We start from the raw sequence: 18,417 nt of genomic DNA on the forward strand, positions 1-18,417 counted from the left end.
TGCAGAGCAGATGTTCTTCGTGTAAAGGCATAACAGCGCTGTCTCCCTATGAAAGCCTATTTTCAGCAGTAGCTTTAAAATTTTAGCAGTGGGTACTGACTGCATCTCTTGCATTTTTAAAAAAAACTGCCAGCAAATAACATGACAAAGAAATGGCAGTTGCTGAAGGCACTCTGCTGCTTCAGCAGTTCAGGCTCCTGGGGCCTGATTTGCTAGGACAGTTTTCTGAGGAACACCCCAGGACATTGTTTCCGTAGCAGCTTCTCTTCTTATTAATTTAGTGCTTTAGAAAGTGAGAAAATGGCAGGGTTTCCCCTCCCTCCCCCTGAGCAGACCTCACGAGCAAGTTTCCCTTGCTCAGTGATGCCTTTGGTGCAGCACCCTTACTTGCGCTTCTCTTGCAGTGACTCTCACCTTCCTGCAGGCTGCTGGTAGGGCTTTTTCATAGCAGGCAGTGATGACTGTCAGAACACAAATATGACACTGGAACTGCACAAACGAAGAAAGAACTTCTCCTGTCAATCTTTGTAGATATTTCAGTTCTCCCATCGCTTAAGACTGGAGAGCAAAAGACAGGAAGACACATTATGTGGTAAAGGCCAGGCCCATGGAGAAAGGCGACAGATTACACGGCCCATTCTTGCATTGCTAATTTCAGTTTTGTCCAAATGTAATTCACTGTATTTCTTGGTGAAGCTGGCCCTTCTGTGCATACTCAAAAAAGGGCCTGTCCCAAGGAGTCAGAGTATACCAACTGTAAAACACAAGAGTTTTGTCCCTCTAGCACCCCTTGGGACTTCCATTGCCAGATTTTTTAAATCCTGTGTCTTCCCTCTTGCTAGTTAGAGGTGGAGTAAAAATGAAGAGAGAAAGATTCTTCTGGGAATATAGTTTGTCTACATTTTTGTCTTTCCATATTTCCATTACTTGTGACTGGAATATTCTGGGCTCTAAAGAATGTAGGAAATGGTTCAACTTGAGATATATTTGGGATGTAAAGCAGAACAGGTACTCAAAGGCAGATGCTTTGTATTTTATTGCTTCAGACCAGGGTTGTACAAAAAGACATGGTGACTAGTCTAGTTCATGGAAGAGAAATCCATTGAGGGACACAAAGACGTTATCCCAGTTCAGGAACTTTGAGACACCTATTGGTAAAGGATAAGAGAATTTGACATTTGGCCTTTTTCGTATAGCCTTTCCTTACAATCCACTTTTGGCCACTGTCAGAGAAAGGATACAGGCTAAAGGGAGATTTTTTCTGACCCAGCACAGCTGGTCTTAATGTTCTTATTTCATTTCATCCCATATGTTGTCAGTAAGACTGTGGACCTTTTCAGAATTTTTCTCTGAAGAGCTCCTCACAGGAAGATTTTCTTGTTTAAGAACTATTATGATATACAGATACAGTCTTTTAGTCATTTTCAGGTCCTCAAGAATGTTAGTAAGTTATTAAGAATTTTAATCATAGTAGCATATTGATGATTTGTTTTAACTCCTGGATAATTTAAATGTATCTTAATAAGGGATTCTCTGTGGTTAATTACATAGAAGAGGAATCAGATCATGCTGTTTATAGGAGCTCATATGCTAGATAATTCCCTAGTCTATTGCTACAGCTGAGATTTAGGATTAATCCTGTGTCTAAATCAGTTACATAATAAAAATTTGAGGGAGAAGGGTGTGGTGCATGATGGATGAAAGGCTATTCTATGATGGATGAGCAGAGCCTGAGCTACGTCCCTCTTAGCACACTATTTTTTGCCAACATCGTACTGTATCATTTGTCATACCTACAGATTTCTGTTCACATAATAATAACACCACTAAGAAAGCACCAAAACAGTCATACAAATTTAGAGTTTGATATGAACTGGTATCATAAATTTTTAGTACCCCCTTGAAAGCCAGATGTTCCTACTGAAAATTGACACAGTATCATGGTTAACCTGACTGAATTTGATCAGAACTCTTCCTTTCAAACATAATCTGTCTTTGGGAGAAAATCATATAAAGAATTGGCATCATGCAGCTATTTTAAATGCTCAGTATTTTTATTAATGGTTTTGAAGGCATAGAGAATTGCTTACTCAGTTTCCAGACAGCACCAAGTTGGCAGGCGATCCAAGCACTTTGTAGGACAGAATTATAACTCAACACATTCTTAACAAATTGAAGAAACAGTCTGATATAAAAAGCTATGGTTGAATAAAGACAATTCAAAGTACTGCTTGTAGGGGAGAAAATTCAAGTATACAAGTTAGAGAATGACCTGTTAGATAGCAGCATTGCTATCATCAATCTGGAAGTTTACAAATTCGTTTGTGAATCACAAACTGAACATGACTGAGTCATGTTCTGCCATTGTGGAAACAGGCGGGCCTCATCCTGCGATGGGAAAGCAGGAGAGTATCCAGAAGTATGGAGTAGTCCTTCTGCTCCACTCAACATTAATAAAACCTCAGCTGGAGTCCTTCTGCCACTTTTGGAGACCATACTTCAAGAAAGATAGGAATAAACTGGGGAGAATTAGGTGCAGCACAGGATGAAGGACACAAAGTCTGGAAAATGTAATCTATGATAAAAAGAAATTGAAGGTTATTGTAGGTGTTAAGAATAGAGAAAAGACTGGAGGCATGGTAGTTCTTCAAATGCTTAAAAAAACTATGAAAAGAAAGATAAGAAACTTTTTTTCTCCAAGGACAGTTGAGCTTCTGTTGCAGATAGTGACATTTATATAAAGTATTATGAAAAATTCCCCAAAACTAAGGACAGTGGAAGATACTGTCTAGTATAAGTTGCATTGAGTTCAGTGAAATCTCCATCACTGAGGACTTTTATGAACACGATATACAATCATCTGTCAGAAACGAGTTAGATATTTGTAAACCTTTGTTGTGATAGGATCCGAGTAGAGGACTTCTTGAAGTCTCTTCCAGCTATGCTTTCTATTATTTTCTGCAAGTGTTAGTCATATAATAACAAAATGTCTAGAGCTAAGAATTTTTCATTTTCTGAAAATGTATGGATTTCTTTTTTATAGACTTTTTTGGCAAAGATGAAAACCATGGCTCCACTATAATATTTGACATACAGTTTGCAAAAGCATGTGCAACTTGCTGAAATACAATTCAGTTTAGTCTCTTAAACAATGAATATGCTTTGAGGAATTTACCCTTAGTGCTTTATATTAAAAGCCATACAAAAAATGAATATGTTTAATTAGTATTGATAGAACCTTTCCCCAAAGGGAAGGGATACTCTTCGGTACTTGTATACAGTGCTATGAGTGTTACCTTGGGTTGGGTTGAGCAGGTTGGAACGTTTCATAATACAGAGTGGAAGAACTGCCTTGGCATTGTTGACTGGTTTAAATAGTCTTGGAAATGCCAGCTTTGATGTTTTGAAAAAAATACTTCCTCAAATTGACAAATTCTTGAATGTCTCAGCAGCATGATTTTCATCTTCCCATATAAGGGAAGGGGAAAAAAATCTTTGCTCAGGGGCTGAAATTCAGTGCAAGTGTAGACCCAGACAATACTGCAAAATATGCTTTATCAGAACTAGAGAAAACGTTAAAATGTCTATTAATGGTATTAACATTCTTGTCATGAAATGAGTGTGTGGCAGGTCACTTTGTCTGACATTCTTGCAAATGATATGCACTGGGCATAAATACAAGATGTTACGGTCATGCTTTTCCATTGCAAACCATTTAAAAGTTTGATGAAAAGAGAAGAAAAGCCAAGTAGAAAATATTACCAAATATTCTATCCATCCCCTCCAGCTGTTTACTAGGGTCCAAAGGAAGCTATCCAGTTGGAAAATATACCCTCCAAATTACTGAATGTGAGATTTTCTGTTCAATCATTGTTTTAATGTGCATCACAAAGACCATGAAAAACATGTTCTCTCTTTTTGATGTCCCTCTGTCATTTTTGTGGCTTTGGGTTGGCATAAAGATTGGAATATATTTTCAGACCAGCCCTGCGTGTGTGTGCATATGCATATACAGAGGGATGAGAGCCTGTTGGGCACAGTGCTTAGTACAGCGCATTTACCTGAATCTTCAATAGTTACAGCATTTTGTTCATTGAACTGTTTCCAGTGTTGGCAGCAGTTATTCTGGGGGAAAAAAATCTAAGCATCAACAAAATGTGTTTCTGGTTAGATAATAAAACATTGGTGGAGTTGATCGGTTGGCAGTCTTCCAAATCAGCATCTGACATGCACCTGCTTCATTTATTTGTTTTATGCAGCTTCTCATTTAACATACTGTAATATTCAGGGAAAGCAATCAGGTTCTACTAATCAAATTGCTAACACTTTCTTCATTTAGTTCAAGAAATTCCAGACACTAATGCCAGTCTGCAGTTACAATACAGGGACTGTCTCTGGAGTATTGGAATATAATTAGAAATATGCCAGATTTTTCAGTAGAAATTCTCTATAACAGAAGCCTGTAGGCACTTATGCTTTTGGTGGCTAAAATTGCTCCATGGGGATGAATATTAAAACACAGCAGGGCTTAGATATTGAAAGATGAACAGGCCCACTATAACTACAATTTGATTTTTCTTGTTATTCATGTGGATTTTAAAAAATATTAAAAATACTAAAAAACCTATCACACACACAGCTAACTCAGGCCTAAAAAAGAGAATATGCTATTTAGACCAGCTTAGAAGACAGTTAAAGATTTCTTCTGAAATCTGGTATCACATGATCATCTTCTACCTAGAGATAACCTTGCATGTAGTTTGGATTCCAGAAGTCCTGCTATTTAGACCCAGTATTGCGTGTGTTGTTACTTGGAATGATTTGAATCAAAAGACTTTTATTAAAATAATAAAAAAAAAACACGATCTAAGAAATAGTAAAGGTTTGATTGACTGTACTCAGTGGAACAATGTAAGATATTTTATTTTATTTTAAAAAGCAATTTTAAGCAACAGAACTTCATAGGATGGCCAGTGAATCCATGCAGCATTTACTTCTACTTATCTGGCTCTTTCAGATTTCTCAGAAGAATAATGGCAGTGGAAATCATGGTTGAATTTTAGTTTACTTATTAATGGGTTGTTTCTGGTAATAAATTTTATGTAGGTAGGCAAGTATGTATATATGTATGTAAATATATAAGTACCTATATGTCTATCGTATTTCTAACTTATTACAATCTGGGTTTATTGTTGAAGATACCCTTTGCTTAAATTTGTGATTTTTACAAACTTGATTTAATTCTCTCTGATAGTGGCTGAAAAAGTATTCTGCTCTGCTTCAAATTCCAATTGATTTTCTTGTTCTAATTAATCTCTGTTTGCTGCTTCAACGCCATAATTTTTAATTGTTTAATTGTTTATAAAGCTGTGACATTTTTGACTTAGCATTCAGCTCTTTCCCAAATTCTGTCGTTGAGTTTGGGGCTCAGGGTGGGAATTAGGAAGGGCCTTTTAGGAAGTGCTGACTGCCCCCAACTGGTACAGAAATCTTGTCAACAAGATTTAAAGTTGCTGTCATGTTTACACAGCGACACTGAGCAGGTTGAGAGAGGACTGTGTTTTTACTGAAGTTAAGTACCAACAGTTACTGGACCAGAGCAGCGTGTATTGCTTATGATTAATGTCTGACATTGCATCTTTTGGAGATATTTAAGCCACTTTTCATGTCAGATGCAGTACACTACAATGTGTTTCTCATCAGTTTGTTCTAAGATCACTGCACTGAAATTTGTCTTTCAGACAAAACTATTTAAAGTCATTTAAGTACTTAGTTCTGAGCCCCCAGAAGGATTTTCAAATACATCTGGGCAGCCTGGAGTTATTTATGTTTGGGTGCTAAAAAAATGCTACTAAGCTAAACAAATTTTTAAGCTACTAAATCCACTAATACACTGAACAGGTTGCCCAGGGAGGTTTTGGAGTCTCCATCCCTGGAGATATTCAAAAGCCATCTGGACACAGTCCTGGGCAGCCTGCTGCAGGTGACCCTGCTTGAGCAGGGGGCTGGACCAGATGGTCTCCAGGGGTGTCTCCCAGCCCCAACCACTCTGTAATGTCCGAGCAGACCAATTAGCTAGGCATCAGCCTGGCAACCTTTCCTTTCTCAAGGCCTCAGATAATATCAAGAGGAGGAAAGAAGCACAGGTAAGCCATGCAGGATGCCATTTTCCAACTCTTGTAAACTGCTTAGATTATATAAACAAGCAATTTGTTTTACAGCAAGTATCTATACCTTATAAGAAAATGCAATTACCAGTATCTAATGAAAGGAGTAGTTGCTCGCTCCTTCTGGTAAAATCATCTTTTTAGGGCTGCCTGAAGACTTTAAAAGCTTAAGATTCTGGCATGTAGAAGTACAGGCCCAGAGTTTAAACTGTGTATCTAAAGTTGAACTTGAACTACATGAAATGACTTATTTACCACTACTAATTTAATTGCTTTAGTGCCTATAAGTATGTAGCAGCTGTCGCTTGAAGTACTCACCAAAAGACTTCCTTTGATGCTATTTAAATCCTCCTCCTACAGCTAAGCTAGTAATAACAATAGGAAATTAGGACCACAACCCTTCATTATATACCAGTGAGAAGCAGATAAATGTTGCATCCCATTTTAGGGATTTCCTATAGAAATAAACTACACTGGACCTCTGTGAGATGATCACAGTTCTTTCGCCACGTTTATCAAATATCTAAATGTAAGTCAGAATTTGGGTAAGAATCCAACCTAAATATATTCTGGAGCATTCACAGCCGTATCTGTCAAGATTGTGTTGTATCTCTCATCTTGAAAGTAGTGATAGAAGCAGTTATTGTTTTTGTTTTCCTTAGATTCTTCAAGAAAATAAGTGGGGGCCATCAGAAAGCAAGCAGAGGCTTGATGGTCACCATCAGTCTGTTCCTTTTGTACTGAAAATTTGAGTTGTTGTTGTAGCCAACGTTTTATCTTTTTAGCTCCTTGATTATATCCCCTTTTCTTGGGAATATAATGAGGTCAGGTATCTCTGGGGGAGTTTAATAAGCTGTGTATGCATTGCATGGAGTATTTCAAAATCTATCCCTTTCAAACAGCGAAGAAAGTCAAGTCTTTGATCAGAGGAGGAGAAACTGTCCAGTGTGGTAGTTACCATCACTCACAATATAGTAATGCCTGTAGGTACTGTACTTTCTTGGTAAAAAATGAGAATATAAAGGAAATATTTTTCATGCAATATATTTTATCACTTTCTTATTTCATGGTTTATTTGTATTTCCTTCAGTCATTGAGAAAAATGTCTAGAAATTTGTGCATCAGTCCAACGTAGGTTCTGTGTAATAGAGCTGCATATGCTGAATTAGACAGTGCTGGTACTGCAACAGCTTTTCATTGCTGTTTCCTGCTTATAAGAAGTTGTTTACTATGTGCATACTTATATAATGCTAATTGTGTTTGATGATTGCTGTCACATTCAGTAAAGCAGGTTTAGGTGTACTGTACTACAATAGCAAGAATTCACATTCATTTTGCTATGCTTTGACTTTGTCAGAAGGGTATACAATATCTTATTCCTGTTGCACCCTTATATTTCAAAATATGAGTGGATGTTGTAAGCTGTGCTGCAAGCCACGGCCCCTCACAGGTCTGTATGTGCCGGGCTGCACGCTTTAAACACTGTATTTTGTTTCCCCGTGTTTTCAGCAGGCCCTGAGATGACTCTAAATCAAAATGCCTATATCTAAGTCCCTCTGATGTTTTGACAGTTTGAAATCCAGGCCCAAATTTTGGAGTTTGTGATTGAAACTGAGATTTTTGATCCCACCCTCCCTGAGCCTTAAGAGATACCAAATTTGAACTTGCCGCTCTGCCAGGACTATCCTGTTACTTTCCTGTGGGTTTTCTCCTCTGGTAAATATAGAACAAAATTAGTAGTAACCCAAAAAATGCTCTCTGTATTCTCTCTATTGTTCTCATTTTAATGAAGCGTCCTGGTGTGCACAGTGTTCTGCTGCATTTTTGAACAGCTTCAATAAATATTCCCATTTTAGTCATCTAGTATGTGTGAAATTTACTTCTAAACTTTACTAGGTGTCATAGTCACTTACCAGGTTAACCATCTGCAGTGATATCACTGCCAACAAATAATACTTTAAGGCTATCTCTGGAGCTGATGACCTTGCAGTCAAGGCATACTCAGGAGATGCATTCTGGCAGGGGGAGAATTTGTCTCCTTTACTGTTTCTGTGATTTTACTGCTGCTTTTCCTACTTTGCATTAATATTGATTTATATTTCCCTCACCTGTATGTGATATGATGTTGATGCTGAAAGACTAAACTTGGCTTTTACTCTAGATTGTAAAGGATTCTCTCTTAAATGATTAGAAAAATATAAATTATTCTTAATATTTATTTTCTTAACAAAGTAATTATAAACCATCCTTCTTTCACCTATCAATGAAGAAGATACACATTAGTTACAAAAGTATTAACAGTGCTTTGTTTACAGGGCTTTTTTCCTGCAATATAATTTGTGTGCATGATCGGCTGAGGGAGATGTAATCTGAAGGTATGTTGTTTGCGTACTAATGTTGTGCAAAACATTAAAAATTAAATTAATAATCTGCTCCAGCATTATTGCCCATAATTTTATGGCACAGACGAAAAAAAAATGTTAGCATGCAAAATAGTTAGAAGGGCTAGAGGATGCACAAGCAGGTAAAATGTGAAAACTAATGAAACAGTTGTGAACCAGCTTTGTGTCTTGGGATACAGACATCAGGGAGCAGTGTTAAGCACTTCATCATTCTTGCCCTCTAGTGTCTGATGCTTCTGATTTCTTCTTTATTGATTTCAACTAAAGAAAATATAGAAGAGTATAGAGGTGACCCATTTTGTTGACAGATACACGTGTTAGTCTTGTATACCCAGCAAATAGTTTGGACATCAGGAATAAATGGCTCATAGGCAAGAGATAAACACAATTTCCTGTGATTTCTAAACCTTTTTTAGTGAATCAGCAGGCAGAAGTTAAAGACACAGACTGCTTTCAGAGTTTCCATTGTTTCTGATTAAACAGGCTGAACTTTTAACAGGATATCAGCAATTATAAAAAAATTACCAAAATGACTGCGTTCTTGCTGCTTCAGGGACATGTGTCTATACTGTTAACAAAGCCCAGTGACAAACTAAGCACCCTTCTTCACTGTTGTGTGATTTTATAAGCCCGATTAGTTCACGACAGGTTTGATGTAACCATTGTACTGAACAATGTGTAATTACTTTATAACAATGAAAAATGAATGTAAAATTTTACTATTTAGATATACTGGTAGATTACAGCACCTACTTTCCATTGGGTTGGATGATTCCAGGGTTACAGTAAATTTCAGCCATGAGCACTAGTAAAGGACTTTTTGTTACATTCAAACAGAATCAGTAGCACATCTTTCCAAACTGCAGTTATAAAATGTCAGTGACTGTTATTGTGAGTCTATATGTAATATTTTCCATCAAGGAAATAATTCGTACATTCATTTCACACAGTGAAAAAGAAGACAAAAATAGTGAAGTAAAAATATAACATCTGAAATGGTGAAGAACTGTTGTACCGTGGTGGTAGCATCATTCGGTTCAATTCATAAAACAATCATGCCCTACTTTCATACAGCTTCCATTGTTTGCTTAGAAAAATGCTCTTTTCAGGTTAAGTTACAGCTTGAGAGATGCATGAAATCCCTTTTCCTTTATGCTCAGCTAGTCAATTCTCAAGCTACTTACCATGAAGCTGTGAATTATGAAACAAAAGGGAATTCCCGGCTTCAAGGAAAAAATCATGCTTTTTTCTTAGGAGAGAGTGTGTAAGAGGTATTGAGGGTATTTTCAGTGTGATGTACTTCCAGGGCATGAAAACATCTTATTTTGTTTTATTCCATATGAGGACTGATGCTGATATATTTGAACTTGTTGTCTTTTGTGACTGAAAGATCCTGATGGTTTATGGCTGGGATTTAGATTTATGCAACAGGGTTGAGGTTATAAAGTCTCTGAGATGGGAGATAGGCCAGTCGTCACCTGGTGGGCGGTAGGTAGTGCGACGTCCGAACCCTTTCTGCACGTCACTCCACACCTGACCAGTTCTAGTTCTGATCGTTAAAGACTTGTGAGAGCTGTGGAAAGTAAAGGTATTCTGATTTTGAACAGCTGTAAACGCACAACAAATTTCCTAAAGATGAGCTGGATTTCCATATACCTGCTCGCTTTTCAAGGCATGCTTGTTTCTTACGCTTTCAGGTGGACAATCTGCCTGTTTGTGTGCATCCACCACAATTTATTTTGCTTCAGGCTTAAGGCTTGACTTTTGCCTGTAATCCAAGTGGAAGATATTTGCTGTTCCTGCCAGGAAAGGCTATTCCCTTTGGAAAGCAAACAGTCTTTTGGCAAATCCAGCAGCTGTGCACCTGCCAAGTAGCTGGGATGGGATGCCGGTTGCTCAAGGGAAATTTCTGGTACCTTTTATTTGGAGAATTGAAAACAGAACTCTAAATGCAAGATAAAGGTAAGATCGAAACCTTTAGAGCTTCACCAGCATCTCTTCAGCTAAGGGCCTGACAAGGAACCAGCTACAAATCTTAGTCTTCAAATCTCCACAAACTTTTTTTTTTTTTTAACTCCTTAAGCAGTGGGTTTTCTATTGAACGGCGTTCTTTCACTGTTTTCATTAAAACACATTGCCCTCTGATTTGCCTGTGTCAAAGTAAACCATATCTGGGAAATTGATTCATGATCTATAAGACTGTGTTTTTCAGTCTCTACAAATTTCCCTTGCCCAATTCTATTAAGATTGAAAAGAAAATTATTATATGCAAAGCTATAAAACTAGAATTACAATTATCTATCTGTCTGTCTAATTAAGAGAAAAAAGTCCATTAGAAAATATTTTAATTCTCTCTGTGAATACAAGCACAGTGTTAGCCTGGATGCTCTAAGTCAAAGTTATATTCAAAAAAAAAGTAAAATTAATAAGAAAATTTGCATTCAAATGCAAAGTTCACCAAATAAGCTTAATGGGGACCCTCTGTCCATGTGATTCTTTGACTGAGATATTTGGTCCCTTTTTTTTTGTGAAGTAAGCAAGGCTTTTTCAAAATAGGGATTTGTGGATTTCTTTTTAATAAAGACAAAGCATTGTCCAGTTCTCAAACTGGAGAAAAACAAGGAAAGCTCAGTTTTGTTACATATAAATAAATCCTGTAACAATCTTTGTTTCCCGTGGATAAGTTATCAGTACATTCTGGGAGAAGACTGGAAGCCCATATTAAAATAGTGAATGAAGACATAGGTTAAAATTAGGTTTATTTCTATAAGTCCTTAAATGATCTCTCAATAAGCCAAGCACCTTCTGCTACTGTTTAGCCACAATATGTGGGTGCAGGATAGTGACAGAATATTTCTAAATAAGATGATAGTCTTCAGTTAACTTTTGTGAACCAGTGAATGAGTGAACCATAGTGGCCCCTAGCCATGGACACTTGCTTATTAAAACCACAGGAAAAACTACATGAATCTAAAGCAAAAATCTTTTGGACCTGAAAAACTGTTTCTTTAAGGTTTCTAAGCAAGAGTAAAAGGTTATTTATACCTGTCCATCTCACATATGGTTAGCAAAAAATATTTCTTGTCCTTAGTTTCTTAATTTCTAATGGCAAATTCTCATTGATAAACATAACTGTGGTGTAGCTCAGAAGGTGCGAACCCCAGGAAAAGAGTTTGAGGCAATACTGACGTCATTTGTGCAAATTGTGGACTGTGGACAATATAAAAGCCCTGATGATTAAGAACTGGAACAGGTTTCAGTACCTGTACATCACACTCCTACCATCAAACCAAAATGTTAATTTTTTTCCATGTGTGATTGTTTCTCTTGAACCAGATCTGATACCTTTCATTATGTTTTTCAGTTGCTGGTAGGTTTCTGTCTGTAAAAAGGAACCCTGAGCACATTAATGTAGACACCTATACTCAGTCTCGTCTTGAGATTGTGTACAGCAATGTTGGCTTAAATGATTAACAATTAGAGCAGCTTTAAAAGCATTTAATTTAGTTTGAATAATAATTATTTGTATTATTGTAGCTCAGTTAGATCTGAGAGCGTTAACATGAGTATGTGAACCATTTTGGCTCATTAATATGTGATAGAACATTCCTGGTAAGTAGTCATGCTGCAACGAGAGCAACATTAAGTAGTGACTGGCAGTTAAAATGCCCATGTTAGAATGCTCTTAGGGACTAGGTCTTTCTTATGAACCATTAGCTCCCCAGAAAAGGGATTTAAACTAAGAGGAGCAAAAGTGAAATTGTGTGTTTAATTGGGCTTTAGAATAATATGTCTTCACCTTAGAAACCTTGAGGTGTATGAAAAACTCTAAATGTCTTCAGTGAAGCTGAGATTTTGCTTTTGATTATTAATAGCTTATGTCTCCTTTGCCTGACTTATTTTTCTTTTTTTTGGTTTTTTTGTCTTTTTTTTTTTTCCTATGCAGTAAGTGGCTCTGGGCACTGTTTTTGTATTTTCTTTCTCTTTTCTCACAAGTGCCTTTTAGCCCTAATCTTTTTACTCATATGTGGCATAGCTACTCTTTTATTTCTCTAGCCTTCCATTATAAGCGTAGAAGGTCATTCATAAGGTATGATACGTAGCTCAATTATGAGAGAATAAAAATTGTAGGAATGAAATGTATGAAAGAACATATCCCCTCATACTTCATGTAGTATTCATCAGTTTCTTGCAAAGAGTGAACTCTACTAGGTTTTGAAGAGTTAGGACAGAAATTTCTCCAAAACTTTTGTCTCTCCTGTTGGCTGCAGATCATCTGCTATGCCCAAAATTAGGTTTGTAACCTTAAATATTTTACAACTTCAATAACATGAACAAACAGTAGAAAACTTCTTTTTTTATGCATATTTTTCTGTAACTTCCTTTCTTATTAAAGCTATATTTCACATGTAAGAACCAAATCACCCGGACAAAATCATACTTCAGCTCAAAACTTTCCATAAGAAATAGTTGTTTGGTTCCTGTCTTGAATGGACATAGTGTGTTCTATCTCACTAAGAATTTCGGAGGCACAAATTATTTGGCCATATTTTCTAAGATGACTACTTCAAAGATGGTTTTGTGTGTACCCTTTGAGACACCAAAGCATCTGTTGTTTTTTTGGGGGGGGTTTTTTGAATTAAGTCTTTGAAGAAGTTTCAAGTACCTTTCAGAGAACTAGATGTAAAACACAGGGCTGACACTAAGTGAAATGTTAAAAAAGTCTTGTCATTTATTGGATAATGCTAGTATTTTTACCCTAGAAAGGTCTGTAGCAATGGAACTCCAAAAAATTCTTCAAATTCAGCTTCTGTATGGACAATAGTAGAGGCTTAAAACTGTTAGTGAGTTCTGTGGACTTTTCTGTCCCAGACTGTTTGACTATGTCTGCACTAGCAAGGAATGCAGCCTGGTTGGAGCAGGTCTGTGAAACTCCTCTGCTGGTTTATAGAGCTGATCCAGTCATGCAGAGGACCTGACATCCACACAGGGTGCATGCGCTCTGGAGAGTTTTACTTTGGACTTGCTTAGTCTGTTCCCATGGGCTGAATGCCCACTAGCAGTTGGAGCACTTTTTCCACTTCAGTTTCATCTGAAAGGAGTCTAGTTCATGGGTCGAGTCCTCTTCACAGCGCAAGACAAAGCATAACAAGTAGCAAGACAATTCAGAGATGCACTTCAAAAATATGCTCCTGATTCCAACAAAATTTCTGATGTAGATGCGCCCTTAAAATCTAGTAGCTGAAGAAAAGGAGTCAGGATCTTTGGATCTCACTGATGAACATTCAGAAACACTTAGAATCCTGTGATCTTCAAAGATATAGTTGGGAAACTATAGAGAGGGGGACAGTAGAGCCACTTTATCTTAGTCTTTAAAGAGAAAAATATTAAAAATTTTCACATCCTCCTTGTAAAGGGAAACGAAACGCAGCCTCAGAGGCTGTTTTGGACATGGACACTGGCATATTTCTGCTGAGTAAATTAAACTCGATTGTAATTGCTTGTGGCAGCCTTACTAACAGGACTTGACCACTTACTTTTCTAAGTAGTGGTCAAGAAAAATGTCCATAACAGAAAACTTGGCTAGAGAGGATGTCACAATACGGTGGATAGAAGGTCCTGCACTGTGCAGGTGTGGAGTACAGTTCTCCTGTGTTGCTGCGGACTTACTCTTCTGTCTGCATAGTGGAGAAAATTAGGTTGAGAGTATCAGCATGAACATAATGCCATGGCTCCATCCCTAGCCCAGTCTAGTTCTGGAGCTAAATTTGGTTGTAGAGTGCATTGCATCCAATGATAAACTGACAGAAATTGCAAAAGTGAATACTATGAAACTGTAGGAGTACCTAAGTCACAGTACTTTCAGGAACTCACCATGGGCCAATCCAATTACATGCCATAATTTCAGCAACTCTGCAAATAAGCTAAAATTCAAGACCTTAGAGAATAAAGTTGATTACTTTCTCGTGATCATTCACATGAAAGTGTTAGTTTCCAAATATCCCTGATCAAACTGTTTCTCATTATTGGTGCGTGCAAAGCACACCGTGCCACTTACCCAGCAGGGTCATAGTCATAATATCCTTGCCATGACTGGTGAAATCTCTACCCAGCAAATACAGTATTCCAATTCTTTTCATGCCTTTTTTGCTGTGTTTTCTTCAGTGATTATTTCTGGAATGAATGTGATTGCCACTCTCTGAGTGCTGTCAGAATTCTGCTGGAAAATATACATGTGTTCCCTCAATAAGCAATACTTAGTAATGCATCTCTGTGTTCAGACAACTCTTTTATGCATTTTACATACATTTGCAGTTTTATCTTTGAAGTCTGAGGAATGTTGTTCATTGAATTTTGGTTGCCACTGTAGATCAAAGTAATTTCTATATGAACAAGCTTTTAATTTGACAGTGACTGAATGACTGACAGCGAACAAAAGAATGTCTGAAAATGTTTTTGCAAAAGAGTTGTAAAAGTGAATAATTGAGAAGCTATCAAATTATCACACAGAAAAGTATTAAAGGGATTTTTCCCCTCTTTTTCTTTCCATGCAATACTCTGTACCCATCTATTAGATTTTAGCATATGCTTGGCTGTTATGGCTTGAAAGCATGAATAAGAATTTCAGAAGTGAGTGCTCACCATTGCTGTAATTGTTCCCCTTGCAGACACTTTAAGAATTCCTGTGCAGTGTGAACAAATTTATAGCAGTATATAGAACATTTGGAAAACCCACCCTTTTATTTATTTAAGATGTTGTTAATAAATTATGGAAGTTATTGTTTTGGGCTAAGGATATTGGATATAAGGCATACAGGAAATAAGAAGCTTCTGCCTTCTTGCCCATATGGATCAAGTAGAACTCCAGCAGCTGTGCTTGCAAAAAGGGTGAACCTGAGTACCTTGTGGATACTCAAGCTGAGCTCTACATACCTGCTTGGGAACAGAGATTAGCAGCCTGCTCTTACAGGGTTTAAGCTGCATAACTCTAAATAGAGCAGTGGTATAGAGATACTGCAGGCTTGGGGAAGTATGGACAGCACTGTCTTTCAGACAGAGTGCTTCCCCATGGCGTACCAGGATAAACCTGTTGTTCATGCCTAAATGCCACAAGGAAGATTTCTGTGATCATAGGAAGATTCTTCAGATACTCGTGAAGTTTATTTCCATGTACTGCGTTCCTGGTTCTCAGAAATGAAGATACTATGAGCAGTCACTTGTGCTTCACCCTATTCTGATGCAGGATCAGCTACAGCTGATCTTGGGAGAATTGATCAGGACACTGATCTAGGGAGAGCTTGCTGGGGATGTGATAATCAGTGGCAGCCCTGGTTGTAGTGACCAGGAAACAGCGGAGCTCTACATCCCGAGGAGAGAGTTAGGCAGCTATCAGAGGACTGAGCTTGGACTGCAGGTGAGCAGACTGCAGCTTCATTAGGGAAGTGATAAATGGGATCCCATGAGAGGCAGCTCTGACAGGTTAAGGAGCTCAGGAAAACTGGCAGGGCTTTAGGGACAATGGCCTCCAAGAGCAAGAATGGGTCATCTCAATACTCAGGAAAAGAAAGCAACCTGTAAGGAGACCGGCTGGGCTGAATGGCGGGGGGGACTCCTGGCTGGGCTCCAGTGCAAAAAGGCAGTACACAGGAAACGGAAGAAGGTTGTTGCAAGGTTCAGGACTGCCATTCCAGTTAATCCTTAACTTTTGGGATGAATTCTACTAATTTATGTTTCTGCATTATTCTGCTTTTAGACATCGCTTGGCTTATGCCTCAGTTTGCAAAGATAATTTTGAATTCTCATACTTGCAGCCCTTCCCAACCTCATGGTATCCTTAACTTTGGCAAGTACACACTTAGTTCAGTCATTAATATCATTATTGAAAATGCTGGACAGATCTAGAATCAGGAAAGTTTCAGCTGTGTAAGCCTTGCTTGCCTTAGGTAACAAACTATTGAAAACTAGTTTGGGGTATGGTTACTGAGCCAGTTTTTGCACCTGATATTTTACTGTTTCACCTGGACAGTGTGCTTGTGAAGTGCTTATGATAATGTCAAGTGAGACAGTGTCAAAGTTTTCCTAAAATGAGAATGTAAGATCTTTTTTTCTCTCTCTTAAGCCTAGAAGATCCACTAGCCTGTTGCAGAGGGATATCAAATTGGTTTGACTTTTTTGGTCTTGACAAATCTATACTGCCTATAATTTTTGTCTATTATCTTCTAGATGGTTACAAGTAGCTTGGTAAGTTATTGCAGAAATTTTGGGGGCACTGAAATTAACTGATTGTCCCATTTCTCCTTTACTTTCTCTCTGTCTTTTTTTTCCAAGACAGGCACAATGTTCACCTATTACCCATCTTCTGGCAACACTGCAAGTCCTCAGAGATAATTATAAAGAACTTGAAAATTGCTTTGGCCAATTCTTTAAGTATCCTAGAATAAAACTGAGCATATCCCAATAATTTGGGAACAACTCATTTATCAAAATAGTACCTCACCTATTCTTTTTTTCCCATTCTAGGCAGAATTCTTACTCCATTGCGACTGGAATTTATAGAGAGATGTACCTGTTTGCAGCTGGCAGCCTCAAAAGAAACACTAAACACTTTAGCTTTCCCAGCATTACCTGACAGATTTCCTTCTCTCTGAAAAGCAGAGCACTCTTACCACTACTAATATAATGACTTCTTGTCACACTTTTTAGTTGCATCTCATTTTGTGCCGTAACCTTTTGATTTTCTCCCGGCATGCTCATATTATTCTTTTATATTCCTCCTTAGTTATCAGACTTTTTCAATTTCTGCATGCTTTCTCCCTGTACCTAGATTCTGGATTTCTGTTCAAGTATGTAAGGCGTATACATATTCATATACGAAGTGATGCCTCCTGTCTTTTTATCTCTGCCTGTCCTTTCTGAAAGAACTATATACCCTTTATATAAACATCTCAAATATGTGAACTATCTTTATATTGTCTCTTATCCCCTTTAAATTATAACCTAGATCATCTCCAACCCTCTTGTTTATTCTGCATATTTCTTGGCATAGTAAATAGATACCTGAGATATTCAGCAAACAAACTGCCCCTCCCTTTTTTTGTCTTGTCCCTGCTTTACCTTCATTTTAAATACATTTTAAGATGCTATTCAGATTATTATTTATGCCAAGCCGTCAGCTTTTGTCTCCCACCCTCCTTGATCCTAATTTAAAGCTCTTGCTCATGAAGTTAGCAAATGAGCTAACTTGGGAGCCAGCATCCTTCCCAAGATGTAACAGCAACCTGGGAGAGAATTTTCTTCTTTAAATCATGATAGAATTTGCAAGGCAGAAGCCCTTGGGTCTTGCACCCTTTGAACCATGTGTCCTTCTTTTCCATGGTGGGATACAGCCCTGGTTGTGGCCTGAACCAGAATCATCAACCTCATCACAACTGCTGAGGACAGACTGCTGCTCTGCTTTGGAAAAGGTTACGTATTTTTAGTTGTTATCAAGATTCATTCATTTTCACAAGTCAATAGAAATAGAGCATATCATGTAACAGGTCTTCATGTGACACTATAAGAAGTAAACAGTCTTCCAATAAACTGTAGTAATTTGGAGTTTAGAGTTTTTTCTGGATGCTCTAGGAACTAAAAGTTGGATTTTACTATTGGGCTTTCACCTCTTTTTTTTCTATTTTTATTTATTTTAATATGCTGATTTGATTTCCTCAAAGCTACATATAGTAAGACTAATTCTAGAAGTAGTTTGTGGGTAGATAACTAGTATATTTAGAACGGCTTTATTTTCTTCTCACAATAATTACTAAATTAAATTCATCTTTGCATCCAGCAGCAGTACTTGTAAAAGT

Source organism: Apteryx mantelli, chromosome 8 (genome assembly GCF_036417845.1).
Source record: "Apteryx mantelli isolate bAptMan1 chromosome 8, bAptMan1.hap1, whole genome shotgun sequence".
Classification (NCBI taxonomy): Eukaryota; Metazoa; Chordata; class Aves; order Apterygiformes; family Apterygidae; genus Apteryx; species Apteryx mantelli.